The sequence below is a fragment of the Protopterus annectens genome, chromosome 5.part0, assembly GCF_019279795.1.
Source record: "Protopterus annectens isolate FY-2018-M chromosome 5.part0, PAN1.0, whole genome shotgun sequence".
NCBI lineage: Eukaryota > Metazoa > Chordata > Ceratodontiformes > Protopteridae > Protopterus > Protopterus annectens.
In genome coordinates this window covers 1,476,020,790-1,476,043,630 of record NC_056735.1, presented here as the reverse complement: position 1 = coordinate 1,476,043,630, position 22,841 = coordinate 1,476,020,790, and the positions used below count along the sequence as shown (strand labels likewise).

At 39.2% G+C, this 22,841-nt stretch overlaps 1 protein-coding gene across 2 annotated transcripts in view; it reads left to right on the top strand.

The window, feature by feature from the left end:
- Positions 1–544: 544 nt before the first annotated feature.
- GPR18 (G protein-coupled receptor 18) overlaps positions 545–22,841 on the top strand; it is a 172,930-nt gene continuing 150,633 nt past the window's right edge. For both annotated transcript variants that reach the window (XM_044071306.1, XM_044071305.1), the window contains exon 1: positions 545–786. The gene's annotated coding sequence lies outside the window, so the exon portion shown is untranslated. The remainder of the gene's footprint in view (positions 787–22,841) is intronic.

The following is a 22,841-nucleotide window of genomic DNA, read 5'->3' as shown; positions in this document are numbered from 1 at the left end:
TTATCTTTTTTTCTGGATAGCGGAGAATGATCACCATGCTCCATGCATTACATAGATATTCTAATTTAAAGTACAATTAACATTTTAAAAATAATACTACTACTGGACTAATTTCATGAATTCTGCAATACACAGTTCAAGATTATTATACCTCAATGGCCTGTTAAATATAAATTAATAAAAAACTAGCTCTTTCTTTTTCATAACAAAACAATTTGCTTTATTATCTTTGAATAGTCTCCCCTTTAATTATCAAAGCTGAAAAGTTATAGGAGTATCTCTTCTCTGTACTGTTTTACAGTAAGTATATGCGCACCTTTAAAAGTTGACCATCATATTTCCCATATTGCCTTCTGTGTTATTTCCATTTTTTCTTTTGATTTCACTATTTGATGGGGATTTCCAAAACTGTCCATTAGTTTCAGATGCAAATGTTTCACTTCTTCACTTTGTCTTCAGCAAGTAAAGTAAAGTGAGTACATTGGCTGAGATTTTTTGTTTATTTTGGCACAGATCAGATGTTTACACTTGAAGAAGCTTCCTAAGTAAGGAGATACAGTCTGAGTACTAACAGTGAAGATTATGTTGGTAGTTTTTCCTTTTTAAAACACTTAATGAATCTAAATATATTTAGCAAGCAGTTGCTGTCACTTCCTGATTCAAAGTGTGAGATGTCTGGTGTTTAAAACAGCAGAGAAGTGAAACAGATGAGCAGTCGTATCTGAAACCATCGGAAGTACTAAAAAAGATTTATATGGCGCCGTGTAAAAGTTAAACATTTCAAAGGTAAGAAGAATGAATTATTGCTAATGAATTTCAAGTCAGTATTAAATTTGTTATGATAATTATTAGCCCTTATGTGCAGTTAGGCACTTATACAACTTCAAAACAATAGTTTAGTCTTAAATTGTAAGGCAACGTAGGCATCATTTTATTTCTTAGTTCAAAAGCCTTTAACTCTTATTTTTAACAACTAGATTTAAGTAATAATACAATTATTGTGCATTTTCATATAATTCATTTTTAGCATCCGATGCTTATGAAGGCACTGTAATAATTATTATAATACATTGTGTGCGCATGCATGTGTGTGTGTGTGTGTGTGTGTGTGTGTGTGTGTGTGTGTGTGTGTGTGTGTTTGTGTGTGTGCGTGTGCGCGCTAGTCAAAATGAGCAATTCTGTATAGTTGTGAAGTAGCTAGACAATACAATTTAATCAGCACAACTCACTCACTCACACTCAGCATGAAAAGCATTTGCTGTCACAGTTCTGGTTCCCTAGACAGCAGGGACACTCATCCCTAGTAAGTGTTACCTTGATATAAGTGATTTTATTGCAGCGAAGCTGTAAATTAGAAAAGAGAGACAGCATTGTAGACCTGGACTAATCACTTCCTTCTTTTTATCACCACTTCTCACTGCTTGAACATACTTCCTCATATCTGCCTGTAAAGCAGAGGGAATGGCATTGTACTTGATCTTTTGACCTTTAAGTACTGTGTTAGAATGTTGAAATCCATTTTAAAGAAATAGTAAGTTCATATGCTTTCTTTACACTGTTTCAAGTAGAATTTTATTTAGTCAATCAGTTAATCAGTCAGTTAATCGTAATATTTATATTGTTAGGTGACCACCAGGAAATGAACACTTTCTGAAGACACAGGTAGAACATGCATGAGTGATAAGAAATGTAAACCGATATAGGGACACTGTACAAGGAATAGCCAAGATATTGCAAGCAATGCTGTTATGTTTCTAAGGTAAAACAGTTTAACATATGTTGCTGTCATTGATTATAGTAAATGTATACACTGAGATCTCTTGCAACTTGCATTGTTTCAAGTAACTAATGCAAGTATGACCATGGTACATATTGTGCAGTGTGAAGGATACTGAGGAAACATCTACAAACCAAAGATTCATTTTACGCATGGCAGTTGCTTTGGTTAATGTGCATAAGCACAAAGAATATACTTGGTAAGAAAACAGCAGATAATTAACGCTGCAGCCTGCTACTTATTTCATCAGGAAGATGAATGTTGCTCAAGAAATTATGCCTAGCACACAGTGGTAGTATGAGCATGTATGGAAGTGGAACTGCAGAACATAAGCTCCAGAACATCAAACACATAGGGTGGTGTTGACAAAACAAGTTTTAGAACATGAAAAACAAGAACTGGATGCAATGTGAAAGGAAATGCTAGACTGATAAATGCCAGGATGACACTGAGAGTTTACCTCAACTAAGAATGGATGGCTCTAATAGTGTGCAGAAATCATTTCTAACATGCTGTCTTGTGTAGAAAAAAACGTAACAGGATGATAATGACCCAGAATGTATGGAAGTGCACATACCATGAAAGACACATATAAAATAATTTGAATATTAAAGAATACTTTTTAAAAAAGGAGTATGTTCCAGTGGGTCAATGGAAGATGGGTAATTTCGACCTACATATATCTGACTTGAATTCAAATGCTGCAGATGAGACATGAGATGACATCTTGGAGTGTATCGGCTCCTAAAATTTAAAAGAATAGTATCCAGGATACATTGAATTCTCATTTAGATATAATACTGTAGAATGTGATGGCTGCATTTCACGGTTCCTATACCCAGAGGACCATCTCTCTGTAGAACAAAAACAGCAGTGTTCACCATAAAAAGGAAGTCTCACTGATGATATTTATGAAGTAATAAAGTACATTTGCTTTGGCTGAAAAAAATCTGCGTATTTCAAAATGGTATGGAAAGTGGTTTAGACCCAGCTCTTGCTCACCTCCATTGTTATAAACTATTTAATGCTTTGTAGCAGTCCTGAACTCTGCTATAGCTTAATTTCATGTACATGGTCACAAAATAAATTTTTGGCCTGTACAGATTGCCAGGTATTTAGATTTAGAAATAAACTATTGCGATTTTTCAAGAAGTACACAACATAACTCTGAACTGAGGATTAAAGAGATTTATGATTGTTTTGCTTTCTTTGGAGTAAGTAGTTTGTCTTGGAGTTATCACTGGAAACATTAAATTCTTTCTACAGATCTCTTTAGACTGATTTTTAGAACATATACTGCTCCAGAGCACCATCAGATTTGAAGTAATTTTTGATTTTGTGTTCTTTTTAATTCTGCCAGGAACTATGTGCCCTATACCAAGCAGTCTGGAAATTCAAAACACATTCTTGGAATTCTGTGGTCTTCATCTAGTAAGTCTAAGAACCATTTTAAGAATTAGGAATTGGGGCAGTGTTTTGGAAACAGTGAAGAAACAGTTTAGGTTCAGTAAAATGAGCATGGTACTGGCAACTGTTTAAACGCAGGACAGAGTAACAGTCATTAGACATGTACCAATGCAGAAGCTGGATAACATGACCTCATACAAGATGATATGACATTTTACAGTCTAACCTTACTAAAAATCTCCTCATCTTCATGCCCACCATTTTCTTCAAAGGATTTCCTATGTTATAGAGCAAAGAATTTGTCTGATATTCCTTAGGTCACATGAATCTCCCCATTTAAGAAGAGGAGTTACAGGTGATTTTTTTGGGAAAGGGAAAATAAATTTCATGTAAAAGACTGAGAAATTGAAGATGTATACGTAGGCCTTGACAGCACATTGACTCATCTGAAAAACAGTTGATTCCAGAAGATCAGCCCCAGCACTTCTAGTGTTCAGCTGTAGAGAAAAAAACTCTCTTTTTGTAGAGTGACAGACTTGAGGGAGAATGCCATATATAATTTCAAAGCTGGTGTATTTTGCAAGATTAATTGTGACTGGATCATTATTAAGAAACACAAAATACAAGTCTTACAGCCCAGTGAGACAACTGAAAGCATAAAACCATTAACAATGATTTCTTTGTTGGAAAGATTTTTGAAGCACCGTGCTGTTTAATATTCTAGACATATTTTTGGAATTTGGTTGCAGAACTGATACATTGGTATAGGGTCTTACAGAAATGTCCCATTTTTGGCAACGTGAATTATCTTGAAAAGTGGTTTCTATTTTTTTTTCTCAATATGTATCAGTCTGGGAAACTGACCTTAACACGAACCCTTAAAAAGATATGCAGTCATTCTAAAGAAATTGCTATAAAATAGAAGGAAAGTGATCTGGTGATCTGATCATGTGATGGACTATCCTGGAGATGAAGTTGATGTTCAAGCACCCTTAAGTGGATACCTTAAGCGAGTAGACTCACATTCACCTCTAGAAGTGTTTTACCATAGACTACCATATTTTGTAATGGGTGGTACAGCCACATTAACAGCAGGAATAAGGCAATCAGAAGTTATAACTGCTCAGCATATAAACTTTCCCAGGCTATCACATTGCCTCCCCTATCCCACAATGCACCTCAATACCAAACCTCTACAGATGTTCAGAATGGACCCAGCTTACCTTTTCTTCTTTGTTGACAGGAAAATTCCCTAACTTCAGTGAGTCCAGCACAGTTTTCACCTTTATATTACTTTTAATCAGTTTTGAATTTATTCTAACTTCACATTTTTTAACTGCTAATGGAATTTTTTCCTCTCTTTTCCCTTCTTGCCTGGTTGGACCTTCCTTCTTTTTCTTCATCTACCCCCCCCCCCAAAAAAAAAAAAGTGAGAAGGTGCTCTCTTGTCTTTTTCTTGAGTTCCCATCTCTTATTTTATTCATGGCCATCTGCCCAGTTGCTGATCACTGACTATTCCATAAGTGTGTCTGTGGAAACAAAATTCTTTTGCAAGACAAATATGAAAGGGATGGCTGTAATACTTTTAAGTGCCACTTTTGCCACCACCGTATTTTTACATCACTTAAAAAAGTGGATTAACTAGTTATGACTGTATGCTGGAAGAATTACTTTCAGAACAAAAAGAATTGGGACCTTCTACCTTCTTGATAATAAGATAATGAAAAAGGCCAAAAATGCACAGACTTCAAGAAAACCCTAGACCCAGATCAGTTCCTTACTCTTTAATTTCTGATACTACTCCACAAAAACACATGATGCTGTTCAAAAAAGGCATAACACAAATTATTGAGTTAAAATATGCTGTGCAGTTATCTTAATCTCATTTTGTTAAGTTTATCCAACTTTAGTGCAAAGCGGTTTCTCTGTTTTTATGTCAGCTACACTTAGAGCTACACTCCTTCCTGTCATCCCTGAGCTAGATTATGACGGATTGGTAGTGGTCTTCCTGAAGGTGAAGGAGAGACTCTCCGTAGCCCTCCTGTCTAATATCTAATATTCAAGCTCTCCCCTAGCAGTAGCAACCACTGTCCTATGTCTATCAACTTGTATATGCTCACCAAAAATCTCTAATACACTTCAGATGCAAAAACAAAATAGAAAAAAGAGAATAAAAAAAAACAACACTTAAAAACAAACTCCATTTTATTTTCTAACAACCCAGCTTTTGTAACAGCACCCATTATAATAATCCTCATTAACGTTCAAAATACATAATTCTCCATCATCATTAGACTTTGGAAAGTGCCGAAAACCAATAGATAACCTCTGAATGAAAAAGACTTTACAAACTATCTGAAGTGAAATGTCTTTTCAAACTATTTAACTCTGTCTGGAAATTGTGGAAACAAAACACAGCAACATAAAAACAAAAGAAGTTTGTACATCTGTGTAACCTGGTCATGCTGCTAAATGCTAGGAGTCTAAACATGAAACTGCACTCATTGCAAGCATTCTTAACCATGAAAGATGCTGATATTTGTGCAGTCACAGAAACCTGGTACAAAGCTGCAGAAAGCACTCCAGCTTTACCTGGTTATTCATCCTATCATACATTCAGACCCCAAACTGTGGGCAGCAAAGCCAAAGGAGGTGGAGTTTCAATATATATTAAAGACATACACACCTCTAGGCTGTTCAAACAGTATAACGCACATGATACACTCCAGGTGCAGTTAACCATTGACAAGACCCCTATTCAAATCATAGCTAGCTACAGGCCCCCAAATTTGACTCAAGATGCCCACTCCACCTATCTGGACCTCTTCAAATCTAGCAAGATTTAATCCTTTACCCTGCTCCTGGGTGACTTTAGCTACCCAAACATTGATTGGAAGAACTACCCATGCCAGAACACAAATGCCCAGAGATTCCTTGATTTTTTCATTGCAAACACCTTGGAATAGCTAGTCGATACTCCCACAAGAGGTGATAATATCTTGGACTTGGTATTAGCCAACACGAATAACCACTGCAACAACCCTACAGTATCACCCTCTCTGGTAAGTTCCGACCATAAAGCGGTCACTTTAGAAGTTACCATCTCCACCAACCCCCCTTTAGCTAGGGCTAACAAAAAAACTTTTCCAAAGCTGATTGTACTCTCCTGAGGGATGGTATAAACAGAGTCATAGCCCCCTTCCCCTCTGTAGGAACTGGCATCAATGTCCAACTCTACACCAAAGTACTATACAAACATTTATATAGATGCATAGAATCAGGAATACCCAACAGAACAAAATCATCCTTCAAAAGGAAGAGTAAACCTGTCTGATGGACATTTGCAGTAAATAAATTCTATAACAAAAGGAAAAAAAATTGCTGTCCAGGACCAAGAAGGAGCAGGTGCCCAATCTCTCCTTAGCCTGAACAAGCAATTAAGAGCACTAGTGAAATCCTCCAAAACAAACTTTGAGTCCAAATTCGCCACATCTACTAGAAACAATCATAAGGCCTTCTTCACATATGTCCGCAGTCTCAAAGGAAGCACCCAGATCTTGCTCAGAACTGGTGGTCAAGGACACAACATACACAAATACCATAGATGTAACCAACTTGCTGGCTGACAGATTCAGCAAAAACTTCACCCCTCTGTCCCCCTCCATCAGTAAATCAGAACATTCCCAATACCAGCCCCCTTCCCTTATCCTTAGGGAATAGGTCATCACTGCCCTCTCAAAGGTAAAAAATATAGCCTCCATAGGACCAGATAACATCCCAGGCTGCATCCTACATGAACTCAGGAAGGAACATATAGCACCATTAGGTGGCCTATTCAACCAAAGCCTGAGTACCGCCTTCATCCCAGCTGAGTGGAGGACAGCCACTATCATACCTTTGCACAAAGGTGGAGTGTCTACCAATCCAGGAAATTATAGACCCATCAGCCTAACTAGCCTGATCTGCAAGGCCATGGAATGGATTAAATTTGTTTAATTTCTTTGAGATAGTCACTAAAGCCACGGACAAGTGGAAGATGGTGCACACCAACTACCTTGACCTGGCCAAAGGCTTAGACACTATTCCCTACTCGGACATAATAGTTAAACTTTCTCATCTAGTCATCAATCCATATGTTACCAGATGGATATCAAACTGGCTCACTGATAGAACCAACCTAGTCAAAATAGGGAAAGCCACCTCAAGCAGTAGACCCATAACGAATGGCGTAGCCCAGGGATTGGTCTTGGGGCCTCTATTATTTGGGATATACTTTTCTGAGGTGCAGGTGAAAACCAGTGGGCTGTGGCTGACCAGGTTTGCAGATGACTGCAAGCCGGGCACTGTCATCAGTTCCTGTAGTGATACGGACATCCTCCAAGAGGGTCTCACCCAAACAAATGACAAATATGCTGAAGAGTATACCAGTGCAGTATACAAGCACCTGTACAATTGCATGGACTCAGCCATACCCAACAGAACTAAAACCTGCTCCTCAAGGAAACACAAGTCTATGTGATGGACATCCTTTATCAACAGGCTTTACAACAAAAGGAAATAACTGTTGTCCAAGGGTAAAAGTCACAAATTTCCAATTGGAAAAACTCCCTCCTCAGCTGCAAAAAGCAAATTAGATCACTAGTGAAAACCTCCAAAGCCAGTTATTAATTGAAACTAGCCTCCAAATCAAAGCCTAACCACAAAGCCTTTTTCAGTTACATCAGAAACCTCCATGGCAAAGCTCAGGTTTGTTCCGAATTAGATCTTAACGCTACCACATACACTGATCCTGTTGACTTAGCCAACCTGCTAGCAGACAGGTTCAGTGCAAACTTCTCCCCTCTGTCCCCCCCCAAAGGCCCATTTGATATCCCTGATACTTGCCCCACACCTCACATCTCCATAGACCAAGTGTTAAAGGCCCTATCCAAGGCAAAGAACACAGCTTCCATGGGACCTGATAGTATCCCAGGCTGTATTCTGCAACATCTCCATCAAGAACTAGCGTTGTCATTGAGCACCATATTTAACTATAGCCTAAGCACAGGCTTCATTCCAGCAGAGTGGAGAACTGCCATTGTCATCTCTTTGCACAAATGTGGTGTCACTACTGACCCTGGAAAGTATTGCCCCATTAGAATAACAAGTCTGATCTGTAAGGCCATGGAGCGTATTATTATGGACCTCATAAACAAGGACATAGGCAATCTCAAAGCACTTGACCCCACCCAGTTCAGATTTGTCAAGGGCATATCTTGCCTGTTGAACCTGGTTGACTTTTTTGAGACTGTCACCAAGGCACTGGATTAGGGAAAGTCAGTACATACAGCTTACCTTGAGTTGGCCAAAGCCTTTGACACAATCCCCCACTCAGGCATCATCGAAAAGCTAACAGAACTTGGTGTGAATCCCTATCTCATCAAGTGGGTGGCCAACCAGCTCATTGATAGGACCCACAAGGTCAAAATAGGTGCCACAACCTTTGACAACAGACCTGTCACTAGTGGTGTCACCCAAGGATCTGACCTGGGGATCTATATTACATCGTCGAACTTCTAAAAGTTTGAACGATGTAATATCGAACCAAACATCCGAAACCTGAAAATAGCAAAGCCATAGCACATCGGAAAAAAATCAGTGGGCCGTTTTTGTGGCTTTGCTATTTCCTCCACTGTGGTGCTATCTGGAGTTAGTATATTTAAGTAGGGGGTGTGGGGGCAAAGCCCCCCACTTTAGTTTAAGTTTAAGTTTGCAGTTTTTTTTTTTTTTTTTTGATAGGGAACAGCGATTTTTTTTTCCCTGGGAAAAAAAATAGCTGTTCTGTGTGTTCACTAATTTACTGTTTTGGACATTTAGGTTCAATATTACATCATTTGAACTTTTAGAAGTTCGACAATGTAGACCCTGTCCTGGGACCCATACTGTTTGGCATCTACTTCTCAGAGGTCCAGGCAAAGGTAAAAGCTCTGTGGCTGACCAAGTTTGCGGACGACTGTAAGTTGAGTGCTGTCATTGACTCCCCAAATGATGCTAACATACTTCAAGGGGGTCTATATCACTTCGACGAAACGGCAGAAGTTCGAACACCATATGTTTAAACTTCTAACCTTGAAGTGCAAAACCATCAAAGCCTTAGAACAGTGATTTTTTTTCCCAGGGAAAAAAATCGCTGTTCCAAGAAAACACATACACAGCACAAGCACACCAAAATAAATAATCCACACATATACACTTCACAAAACCCTACTTCTAACCCTACACTAAACCATAATACACTACTATCTATCTACTTACATTAACCCAAACCCTAACCCTAAGGTCCGTCACTATCGCACAATCACCTCACCCACGCCCTAACCCTAATTCACCTAACCCGCACCCTAACACTAAAGTCTGTCACTATCGCACACTCACCCATGCCGTAACCCTAACTCACCTAACTCGCACCCTAACCCTAAAGTCTGTCACTATCGCACACTCACCTCACCCGCTCCCTAACCCTAACTCACCTAACCCACACCCTAACCCTAACGTCCGCACAATCGCACACTTACCTAAACTCGACCCGTAACTTTCCACCACAGTGCTGAAAATAGCGAAGCCACAGAAACAGCCAACCAAATTCTTTCCCTAAGAAAAAATTCGGTGTTCTGCAGCTTTGCTAGTTTCAGCATTCACTGTTTTGTGTTTGATATTAGAACATTCGATGTTGTCAAACTTCGATGTTCTAATATAGACCCTACTTCAAGAGGGCCTCACAGCAACAAATGACTGGTGCCAAAGTCATGGCCGTACGTTAAATGCAAAAAAATGTATTATCATACCATTCAGCAAAAACATGGCCCCTACTGATTACCACATTAGTGGCAACCCCCTAAACACACAGCCTGTGGTGAGACACCTGGGTACACAAGTTGACAACATTCTCACATTTGACCATCATGTAGCGGCAGTGGTCAGAAAAGCCTTTTACTTGGTTCATCTCGTAAGTAAAGGGATTGCATCCAGAAAAAAAGGAGGTTATTACCTCTCTGTACTCCTCCCTCATTAGGCCAATAATTGAGTACAATGCCCTATTTGGTATGTGCCTCTCCAAACACTTGCACCAACTGGCTCAAATCACTATCACTCTACTCTGTATCATACAGATTGCTCAGAGGTGGTCTGTGTCTCACCCACAAGGCAATCTCAGACCCTGCTCTACTAGAGATGCTACATATCCGTAAGTCTTAACACATCTTGTAGTACATGATTGAAAGGCTTAAATCTAATATGTGACATTAGCAAAACCTACTGGAGAGACAGGTTTGTCTCCCAGAGGCTGCCCCATCTCTGGAATAGACTCCCCATACATGTCAAACAAAATATGTTACTAACCCTCTTCAAGCACAACCTCGATGAGTGGATGGCCAACCACAAATTTGTCCCAGGGGTTCCACTTGTGTCCCTCATTGACAGGGGGTGACAGGTGCTGACTGAGGTTTCTTTTTGGGGATAAACTCTTGGCAAGGCTTGTAAGGGCCCCAGAGCCATTAGCCTGATAATCTTTTATGATCCTATGATCTTATGATGCCAGAAACAATGCCTCAAGCTGAATATCAAAAAAATGCTCTATCATTCCCTTTGGGGAGAGTGACATCCCCACAAATTATCACATTAATAACAACATTCTAAACATGCAGTCAGTCATGAGGGATTTGAGCATCTAGGTTGATAGCAACCTGACTTTTGACCATCATGTCACTTCCGTTGTACAGAAAGCTTTCTACATGGCCCATCTCATAAGTAAGGATATCTCATCCAGGAACAAGAAGGTCATAACATCTTTGTATTCTTCTCTTATAAGTCCATTATTGAGTACAATGCCCCTTTCGGCATGTACCTCGGAAAGCACGTTCAGCAGCTGGAGAGACCACAGAGGTTCCTCACCAGGAGAATCCAGGGTCTCAAACATCTGCCCTACACAGATAGGCTAAAAGCCCTGTCCCTCTACTCAGTTTCATACAGAGTCCTCAGAGGTGACCTCTGTCTGGCATACAAAGCAATCTCAGACCCCACCTTGATGGGACTGCTGCATATCTGCAAGTCAAGCTCCACTCGATTAACCTGCATGCACGACCTCAACCTGGTCTGTGACATCAATAGGACTTGTTGGCAGGACAGATTTGTGTCCCAGAGACTCTCCCTTCTGTGGAATACACTCTCTGTCCACATCAAGCAGAGTACCTCATTACCCCTTTTTAAGCATGACTGGGATAACTGGATGGGAAACAGAAAATACACCCCTGGGATTCCACCTGTGTCCCTGCTGGACAGGGGCATCGGGTGCTGACTTGCCTAAACATAGGCTAAACTCTTGGCTAGGCCTATAAGGGCCTCTGGGCCAGTAGCCTAGTAACTTCCTATGATCCTGGTCAAAAATCCACTAGATAGCACAAAACGGATTCTTTTTCAAACTGCCCAACAACTAAAAGCAGTTCTGGAGACTAGTAAACAGAATAACAGGAACAATTTAAAACAAGGAAATTGCCAAAAGGAGCCTGTTCATATTTCTGGCAACATGTCTATCACTGCTTGTGCTTAGATGAGTCTGTGCATGGCAGTTATAACAAACTGCAATATTAAATCTCTATCTGATAGACATAACATATTTTGGACAATGTGAGTATGAGAAATTCTTGTTAACTGACCACAGCAGAAAAGCAATAAGCACATTCATTATAATCCTAGCACTTTAAAGCGTTTCACTTGTTAATGGAAAATGCATTGAGCCTGATGGTTTCTCTTAGCTTGAACATGCTTCCAATAAACTGACTGATGATGTGAAATGTATTACAATGCACTAGAGCTCCTGCAGTAAGTGAAAGCTGAGTCTGTCTTTAAGAAAAAACAGCAGCATTGGCTGAGGAAATGAATCCAAGCTTCTGTTTTTCTACTGCGTTTAATGTTATCACAACATTATATTAAAATTACTAAAATAACTAAACTAAAATAATAACTTAACTAAAATAGTACATTCCTTCTTTATATGATCACCCTATAAAACTCAAGGAGGTGGTCTACTGGAACAATGGCAGGGTGCCATATCACACTGCCAACAGACTGAGTTTGATTAAAGGCTTAGCACCAGAGGAATAGACAGAGAAACAAAGCTTTTCCTGGGTTACCTGTCATGGGGGATGGGGTGTATTTTGTGGGGGATATCCTACCAATGAGTCTGTGATGGAGACCGAGGACCTGTCAGGTACTGTTTGATTGCAGGGTGGTACATGGCTACTATACTGGCTATGTCTCTTGTTGAATGAGCAACATTTGACTGCAGCCATTGCAAGCCCATCCTTTGGAAACTTCCTGTGAGACGGTCCTGCAGAATTTAACCTGATTTAGCCATATCTAAAAGCAGTTTGTTCTGGTATACTGCTTACACATTTTTGCATTTGATGTACTCTTTATCCTGCTGTCCACTAAACTATAGACCAAGCATTTGTTGGAAGCTCTGGTCAAGTATGTGTGTAGCACCCACTTACACCACTGGGTTTTATTAAGTATTGTCTAATGTTTACATTTGATGCTACACTATGCATATACACACTCTATTTTCTCTCAATATAATATGACCATAATACATGCCAAATATAGTCACATCATGTTGTGTTAGTCGAATATGTTCCTAATTCTGCAAGCTGTCATTTCTGAGAATTTGGAACTATATTTAAATGTTTGATAAAAGAATGGCTTGATCTCATATTATATATTGTTAGGTACTTAAATGTACTTCATTCTGATCAGATGAACCAAATGTTATATTGTACTTCAATGTAAGTAATAGCAGACTGAGTAGAAGCATCCAAGAAATGTCACAGTGGTGCAGCAGGTAGAGTTGTCACCTCACAGAAAGAGGTTCTCTAGTTCACTTCTCAGCTGGAGTGTCTTTGTGGAGTCTGCATGCCTGATTTTCTCTGTGTGCTTCTGTTTCCTTCCACACTCCAAAAACATGAAGTAGGTGAATTAAAAACACTAAATTGGCCATAGTTGTAAGTGTGTGTGTGTGTGTGTGTGTGTGTGTGTGTGTGTGTGTGTGTGTGTGTGCGTGCGCTCGCGCGCACACGCGCATGTGTATGGTATGGAAACAACAACTGCAGCAGGGCTAACTAGTCTGCATTGTAAACACTGGCCGTATAAGATTGTCACTGTTGGTGACCCCATGTGTTGTCCCTGATTTTGAATCTTGGCTACTCCACTATTTTTGGCTTTCTCCCTGATTCATTTTCTAAGAATTAAAACAGTGACTTTTTTCTTGGACATCTGAGATGTACATAGACAAATTAGCTATAATTGCTGGAGCTGTATGTCCAGGAAAATGACTAAATGCTGCTGTTTGCTCATTATTCAGGCTTTGACAGATTATTTTTTTTACTTTTCTGCATTTTTTATTTTTCCATGTTTTAGCTAAAAAAAGTTATCTATTTGCATGTTTAACTTTTTCTGGAACCTTAACCTTGTAGCTTAATTTGCATTTGTGAAGGTGTTACTGATCAATGTTAGGAGCCTAAACAAGGAACACCACCTCCTACAAGTCCTCCTTGCCCTGGAGGATATAGATGTCTGTGAAGTGACTGATACATGGTTTAAAAATGCAGAGAGCACCCCTGCTGTGCAGGGCTATAATCCCTTCCATATGTTCAGACCAGCTACTGTGCTGGTGGGGAAAAGGTGGAAATGTCACATTCTTCATTCGGAAGAGACTCGCATCGAGGCTGGTAAATCAGTGTGATGCATTACAGATTCTTTATGCTGAAATAAGCATCAGAATGGTTTTGCAACCATATATTAGCTAGCTATAAAACTCTCTTTATGACCCGAGAAAGCCACAGTGTCTATCTATAGGAATGGGAATCACTCAGTATTAAACCCAGTACCATTTTCCTAGGTGACCTAAAGTATCCAGTTATAGACTACAAAATCTACACCACCATTAGTGCACAAGCAAAGAGATTCCTGGACTATGTCAATACGAATGCCCTGGAACAATTAGTCAGAGTACCCACTAGAGGGAATAACATCTTGGATCTTGTCCTTACTAATATGAGGATGTCTTGCACCATCCCTTACATATCTTCATTACTTGTTAGATCAGACCATAAAGTGATCTCCTTCGAAATAAAATTGAAAGCAAAGACCCCTTCCATTCAAGGTACCTTTAGAAATTTTTCTAAGACAAACTATCTACTCCTAAGTGATACATTGGCAAGTTTCAAATCCCTACCAAACCCAGTTAACTCCATTGAATATGCAGAAATGTATACTACCACACTATACCAGCATGTATACAGCTGCATAGATGCAGCTGTATCATGCAGAAACAAGCACAGGGCAAACCCTGAAACAACCCCCCTTGGTGGAACCATACTATCTACAAGCTTTACAATGAGAGAAAGAATAATTTCCAGAATGATAGAGCCCTCATCACTGAAATTAACAAACAATTCAGGAGCATAATAATATTCACCAGAGCCAATTTTGAGGCTAAAAATAGCTAAACATAATCACAAAGCCTTTTTTAGTTATGTTCGCAATCTCAGAAGTATGATGCAGCAATGTGCTGAGCTGATTGTGTTATGATCTAACATCACTGAGACTGAAGATATAGCTAACCTACTGGCTGATAAACTTAGCTCAAACTTTGTTCCACTCACCCCTCCACCAACTCACCTCCAGCTACCACACAAGAGCAAGTCCTTAAAGCTCTATCAAACTGTAAAAATACAGCTTTGATGAGTCCTGACAATATCCCTGGATGCATCTTAAATGGCATGAAGCTTGATTTAGCTCCCCCCGCCCCCCAACAACACTGCTCATCCTCAGCCTCCATACAGGTTTTGTACCAAACACAAACAATGGAGAACAGCTATAGTTATCCCCCTGTATAAGACAGAACCTTCTACAGGCCAATACAATTAAAGAAACCAGCCTTATATGGAAAGTCATGGAAATACTTATCATAGAACTAATCAACAGGGACATAGAGAACCTCCAATACTGGACCCACCTCTCAGTTTGAATTCATTAAGGGTAGGTAATGCTTATTCAACCTGTTGGAATTCTTTAAAAGGTCACCGGAGCCATGAATAAAGTAAAACAGTATATACCACATAACAACCACTCCGGTGGAATGGGAAGCACAATCGAAACAATGGTTCGATTGTGCTTCCCATTCCACCGGAGTGGTTGTTGTTGTTGTTTCTACATCCGTAGTATATACCACATACCTTGATCTGGCCAAAGCTTTTGACACAATCCCCCACTCACTCATTGTAGAAAAACTAAGTAAACTTGGAATAAATTTGTACATCAGCTACTGGATTGCCAAATGGCTCACAGATAGGATGAAGGAGATTGAAATAGGAGACGCTACCTCCACAGAGAGACTAGTCCTCAAGGTTTGGTTCTGGAATCTCTCCTGTTTGGCATCTACTTCTCTAAAGTAAAAGCCAATACCAAGGGGCTCTGGCTGACTTAGTTTGCAGATGTCTACAAGCTAGAAGTAGTTATTGAATCCTCAAATGACTTAACTGTCTTGCAGAAAGGTTTATCCCGAGAAAACAACTGGTGCCAAAACCATGGACTGAAGCTAAATGCCAAAAAATGGAGTATCATATCCTTTGGGAAGGTGTCTACCTTGGGGAACTACTGCATTAACAATATGCTCCTGAGAGAAGACCCACTTGTTCAGGATGTAGAGGCTTATCTGGATAGTGACCTAACCTTTGACCAACCTGTGTCTACTCTTGTAAGGAAAATCCTTCTAAATTGCACAGATTATAAACAAAAGGAGTGTGACTAGATCTAGAGATATCATTTTTATTTTATTTTATCCTCTCCTGAGCCCTCATTATGCCAGTCATTGAGTATAATGCCACCTTTGGCATATATCTGTCCAGGCACATGCAACAATTAGAACATGCAGAGATACCTTACTAAAAGGATACAAGACCTAAACAATATGTCCTACACTTACTGCCTGTGAGCCCTGTCACTATTCTCTGTATCTTACTGACTGCTAAGAAATAACCTGTGTCTGGCATACAAAGTATCCTCTGACCCATTATTGATGCACCTACTGCATGTCTGTAAGTCAGATGGCATCAGAAATACTCAGTCCAGGGATCTATGCCTCTTCTGCATCACCAACAGAGCAGTTTGGACAGATAGGTATATCTCATAGAAGACAGCACCGCTGTTGAGCAGACTCCCTATCCAAGTAAACCAAAGCTCATCCTCTCCATATTTAAGCAAAACTTGGATCTATGGATGGGTAATACAAAAATTACCCCAGGACTGCCCCCTGTACTATTAATAGATAGAGGCACCTCCTAAATGCTTTGTCCCATGCATGGTTCATCTAAAGTTATCTATGTTATGATCTCAGTTATTCTGTCTAGAAGGTAACATATAATAATAGACCATGGGATGGGATAAGGCCACTCTAACCCCAAACAAGATAGGTTAATTCAAGCAACAGAAGGAAATTGGTTAGGCTTAAAATGACCCACAACGGCAGCTAGCCTAGTACTTACATGTGAATTTATGAAGTGATGTGATTTGTGTGAAATAACTTGAAATACACTAATGAATGGCTATTGTTTGTGCTAAACAAAAAGTTAAAATTCATTACATGACCATCATTGTCAAGAGCATAAGATGTCTGAAGTACACACTGAAGTGATGATAACTGTTGGGTGGAGGAGGGAACTGTCTCTGGATGAAAGCAACTGAACCAGATGTTTTTTGCTCAGTTTAAATAGTGGCTTTGCAAGAGCAGTGAATTAAGAAGGAATACTTTATTATTGTGAATGTTATTTATTTTATAACTCAGACTGATGTCTGAGGTATAAACTATATGTAATCAGTGGGTTCGCAGGCTATCTTAGACAGAAGTGACTTACCCTTGTTGTTTAATCACTGTTAAACAGTAGTCACTGACCTGGTCTGATAAGATTAGGGCCAAACAATGTTTTTGCTAAAAATTGGTGTAAACCAGTATTGCTATGGTTTATGCGTGTGTGTGTGTGTGTGTGTGTGTGTGTAAGAAGGGGTGTTGCAGTGTATTTAAGAGTAATAAGCTGGCCATAATTTCTTTCACTTTTTTTCAAGGAATCAGCATTGCACACAATAAGTGACTATCTTTAGTGATGTAGCAGGATTAGGATTTGTGGAAAGTAACTGATCATTGTCACACTGACACAATAAGTTGCCATCTCACGGAGCATAACTATGCTTGAGTTCTTGGCTGTGATGTCTTTTGAGTGGTCTGCATGTCCTGTCTGTATCTGTGTGGATGTATTTATGTACTCTGTTGTTTTTTTCCAACACCCCAAGTGTGTCATAGGTGAATTTGCATCCTCCAATCTGCCTGTAGGAAAATATGCAGAGTGAGTGAGTGAGTGAGTGAGTGAGTGAGTGTGTGTGTGTGTGTGTGTGTGTGTGTGTGTGTGTGTGTGTGTGTGTGTGTGTGTGTGTGTGTGTTTAGGCATTTTGTGATAGACATGGCTTGTCAGAGCCAACATAAGTATGTGTGTAAAAACAAAAAATATACACCTCCATGGATGCACTCATACTGCTTAAAGTACTTTTAAAATAACTCAATTGAGTGCTTTTGTGTAAACAGACTTCATCAGAAGATGTCCCCCTCTATTATCTCCTGGCTCACAACCTCTCATTTTCTCTTCACTGTTCTTTCTTCCCTTCTTACATCACGCATCTTCACTATCTCCCTCCAGGTATATACCATACACTGGCATCTTACAGCCACTCTTCATAACAATAACCCTACATCATCTTATTTAACCTTCCTCTCAGTAAGCTTATCCACTAATTGCAACTTCTACCTTACCCCATGCATGATCTAACTACTTTCTGTATTGGCACCTCTATCTATTTACCTGGTGTTGTCCCTCAAACTTGTCTTTTCACATTGCTCCTACTGCACACTGCTATGTAACTATCGCTTCTACCACACATTACTTAATTTTTTTTCCCCTCAAACCTCACTTTTTAAAATCATCTTGCAAATCCATCGATCCTCAACCCCTTTTACCCATTTTGAACATGGGGTCAGGGTGACAATCATCTCAAGCCAAGGGTTACACCACTGAGTGGCTTTGACTTTCTTTTTCTTTCCTTCCACCTTCACTTGTTTTCAGCATTGTTGTGCTCATGTATTAGAGTTGAGTTTTTTATTTATTTTTATTTATTTAACATTTGTTTACTGGGAAAGTCTGACTGGAACAGAGCCCATTTTCAGTGGAGGCCTGGGGAGAAATGCTCCAGACGCATGTCTTTGGAATGTGGCAGGAAACCAAAGTACCTGGAGGAAACCCATGCAAATGCAGGGAAGACATGCAGACTCTACACAGAAGGTGCCCCAGCTGAGTATCAAACTAGAGAACCTCTTGCTGTGAGTCAACAATGCTAACCACTGCACCACTGAGCTACCCCAAATTTAGGACTTACAAATATGTTTTATCTACTTATAGGTGTTGTCTTTCCTAAAACTTTATTTATATTTTACTATGCATTGATTCTGTTAAACTGCTTAACGGCATTATAATTTTGCTCTTCTGCTTTTTGTACCCTTTGTATGTGTATTATACTTGGAGCTTTTCTTTGTGGGCCTCCACTGAAAATAAATCAATTAAATTTGACACATGTTTAGTCTAAAACTGTCCCTGCTCAAAGCTATGCATAGAACGTCACCATAGCTTGCATGGGGGGCTGCTAAGGACAGTGTGATCATTACTACTTTAATTTTCCATATAATCAAACCTCTGAGGTGTGCACAGAAAGTCACTATGTCCTGTGTGGGTTCTGGGGCAGTATGGTTATTATTTCTTTATCTTGCCTCAAAAATCTCAAGTCAGTATAACTTGTCCATGGGCAATACATTGAAGGAACAACACTCAATACATTAATGTGATTATTATTTTTTCGTTTTCCTCACAGTGAAATGTCAGGCACATACAGGAGGTTATTTTGGTGGGTAGAGGTAAAGAATAATTTTTTTACGCACATCTGGCAGTAATATCTTGAGATATGCTACTGCATTCGATTTCTTATTTCAGTTTTGTCCTAGACCAGTGATGGCAAACCTATGACATACGTGTTAAAGGTGACACGCTACGACATTTTGTGTAACACACCAGCGGTCACCAACATCTGAGTTACCAAAGAAACTGCTTTTGTATTTGTTGCACATGTGAAGTGCATTGAATTATTTTGTGCCAGGAGCCAGTTCACCAACACTGCCGCAGAGGTAAGGAAGTTATTAACCTCAAAGACTATTTCTGTATACTTTCCCAACAGAGCCTGCAAAGGACAGTGCTGACATTGTTTTTTCTTTGTGGTTACACTTCTGCAAAGGACAAGTAGTTTGCATTTCTAAGCCTGTGCTCTTTTACATTCCTCTCAACTGTCCCACTTAATCCCTTAAACTTTTTTAAACTTAATAATGGCAATAATTAGATTTATAGACTAATTTTACTTCAGAAAATGTATATTAATTCTCATTCGTTTTTTTCTGTCAGTGTCTCAAATTAATAGTACTAGTAGTTTAAAATTATCCATGTCTCTTATTTCTAGATTTGTCTCTGATTATGTTGAGATTTATCCCTGATGTACTGAGAGCCATGCTGTTTTATTTATTTTTATTTATTTATTTTATTTATTTTTTTGTTTGGAGGGGTGACACGCAATAGAGTCAAGTTAGGCATTTTCCGAATTTACGACACACCGAACCCAAAAGGTTTGCCATCACTGTCCTAGACTGACATTGGACTAGTATACAATAGGTTGTTGTCTTTTACGTGCAGGGGGGTGAGGAGGCATGCAATTTATATGTTTGACAGCAGCCCCTTGAAACATGACTTTGGCCATTTGTGTCTTTAATCCAATTTCACACCACACAGAAACACAGAAAGTGGCTGTCTTTATTTTTTTTAAGGGAAGGGGGTAGAGAGATAGGCAGAATTCACAGATGTGATTTATCTACTCTCACAAGCTTTTGATTTTTCAGTGTATTGTGTACTGTTATTTTGAAGACACAATTTATCTTCCTTAAAAGAAAAAAATAAGACTGAATATCTTTCCTTACTTGCGTTTTTTGTTCACGCTATATTTGTATAAAAAGGTTGGAAAATAACTCTGAAATGCACCTCAGACCACCTATTATCCTATGGCTTCTGTTGGCCTTCTAGACCCCATACTCCTGGCTTAATTTGATTATTTATTCTACAGTTATTATAATGCATTTTTATCCATTTATGATGTGTTGAAAGGATGCTGGGAAAAAGCAAAGTTGAAGAGTTAAGCTGCATTGCTTTCCTTAGTCATGAATTTTATTCAGACAGTCATTGAATCAAAAAGTTGAAAAAAAGAAGTAAAATGCATCTCAGAATGCCAAAACCCTTATGACTTCTGGGGGCCTAGAACCCCCTCCATCCCAATTTAATTCAGTTCTTTTTTAGACAGTTATTACAGTGCTGTCTGTTAAGGTGTGTTGAAAGGATACAGGAAAAAGCTGAAGAGTAAGTCAAAATGTAAAAAAAGTAAACCAAATGATGTGAGGAGGTCATGATAGAGAAAGTGGAGGATGAAGGTACTGTGGCACGTGTGTGTGTGTGTGTGTGTGGCGGTGGGGTGGCAATGAGCTGTCTGGGGGGGGGTGCTTGTTTCCGTTTGCCAAGGAAGTCATTTTATTTAAGGCTGGCCCTGGTGAGTCATATGACAGCAGTGGTAATGCAGGGTGTTTATGCATGTGTTTTTGAGATGGAAAGAAGCTGTCACGACTTCTGTCAATAAGGAACTTAAATTTAATTATCAGTTCCACAACCCGCAGTCATATTTTCCTTTCTATTGCTCTCTGCTCTTCTTTCTTCATTGCACTTCTGCTGTTAACTTTTCTTCTACCTTTGGTCAAATGTAGAAAACAGCTAATAAAAAACAAAATCAAATCATCAGCACGAGTACACTGCCTTGGGAGGTTTTTTTCTCTCTCTGCAACTGCCTGCCTGGCTCTGCTCTTTGATTCTTTTTCTACTGTTTGTCATTGCAGGTGTGGATGTTCCCCAAAGCAGAATCAGAGATGCAATATTATACTTGATAAGTCTGAATCATTTTACAATGAATTAAGAAAATAATGCACATTTTCCAAAACAAAGTGATGTGTTTTGATTTATAGTATAAATAAGAAAACAGTGCATTTAGCAAAACAAAGTGAGATACTTGATGTATTGCAGTATTTTTATTTATTGTAAAAGATTAACAATGAAAAAGTTTTAATATTTTTTTTCAAATTTTTTACAAGTGAAAATAATCTTATTCTGAAAGGTATGGTGGTGTGTTAAGTGTTATGTAATCCTGTAAGATGTGATACAATGTATCTTCATGAAGTTATGCTAAATTACCTTGAGGGCAATATAAATGACTTTCAGAAGCATCCCTATGTGCTCATCTCCTGCATTTTGAGCAACTGCTGGTAAACAAAGACGAGAATGTGGTAAACCAAACAAAACAAAGTTTTGCTGGTTCTGTTGCAGCTGAAAGAATTTTTGTAGGAAATTGTCTACCTGAAAAACTGAGTTTGATGTAGCAAACAAGTACTTTTTTCTGTGCAGCAGCGATAGATAGATTAGATAGATAGATAGATAGATAGATAGATAGATAGATAGATAGATAGATAGATCGATCTCCAAAGTCTGTTCAGCAGGCTTTTTGATAAACTATTGAATATCAGGAGTCAGGTTCCACAACATTACACACGCAGTTGGGTCACTGGACCACAAGTGCCCAGTATGACTCAGTCAGAGTCCACGTGGGTGTAAATGACCTGAGACGTACTTCCCTAGACTATATGAAGAGAGATGTCGTGGAGCTCTCAGAATATGTGTCCAGTCTGGTAAGAGCCTAGCATTCAGCTGCATTTACCTTCTCCAAGAATTATGCCACAATACAAACAGAAAATGACTGATGTTAATAATTGGCTTAGTTTCTGTGTCATTCTAAGAGGATACAATATTTGCCAGCATGGAAGGAGATGATCCACAGACCATACTGCTTTGCTAGTGATGATCCTCTCCCCTCTATGCTTTTGAAAATTAGCTAAAATATTGTCCTCCCCCATATGCCTTTTTAGGAAATGTCAAACTGAAAATACTTCCCACATAGCAAATGAAAACCAAAAAAAATCTAAAAGTGTTACTGCTCAGTGCTAGGAGTCTTAACAAAAAATTCCACTCTCTATAAGTTCTCCTCTGCCTAGAGAACGCTGATGTCTGTGCAGTTACAGAGACATGGTTTAAATCTGCGGAGGGCACCCCTGCAGTGCAAGGCTGTAATGTCTTCCACACATTTACACCAGCTACTACACAGGCAGGAACTTAGGGTGCAGGTGTCTTGATTTACATCAGAAATTAGTATATCTCAAGGCTTGTCAAACAGGACTAGTCACTTAACCTTCTCCATGTTCAAATCACCATAGACAAACTCCCATAACATTTCTTTGCAAGCTATAGGCCCATCTCTATGACCCAGGAGATCTACAACACATATTTAAGCTTACTGAAAACACTCACCATCCAACCCCATACTATATTAATGGGTG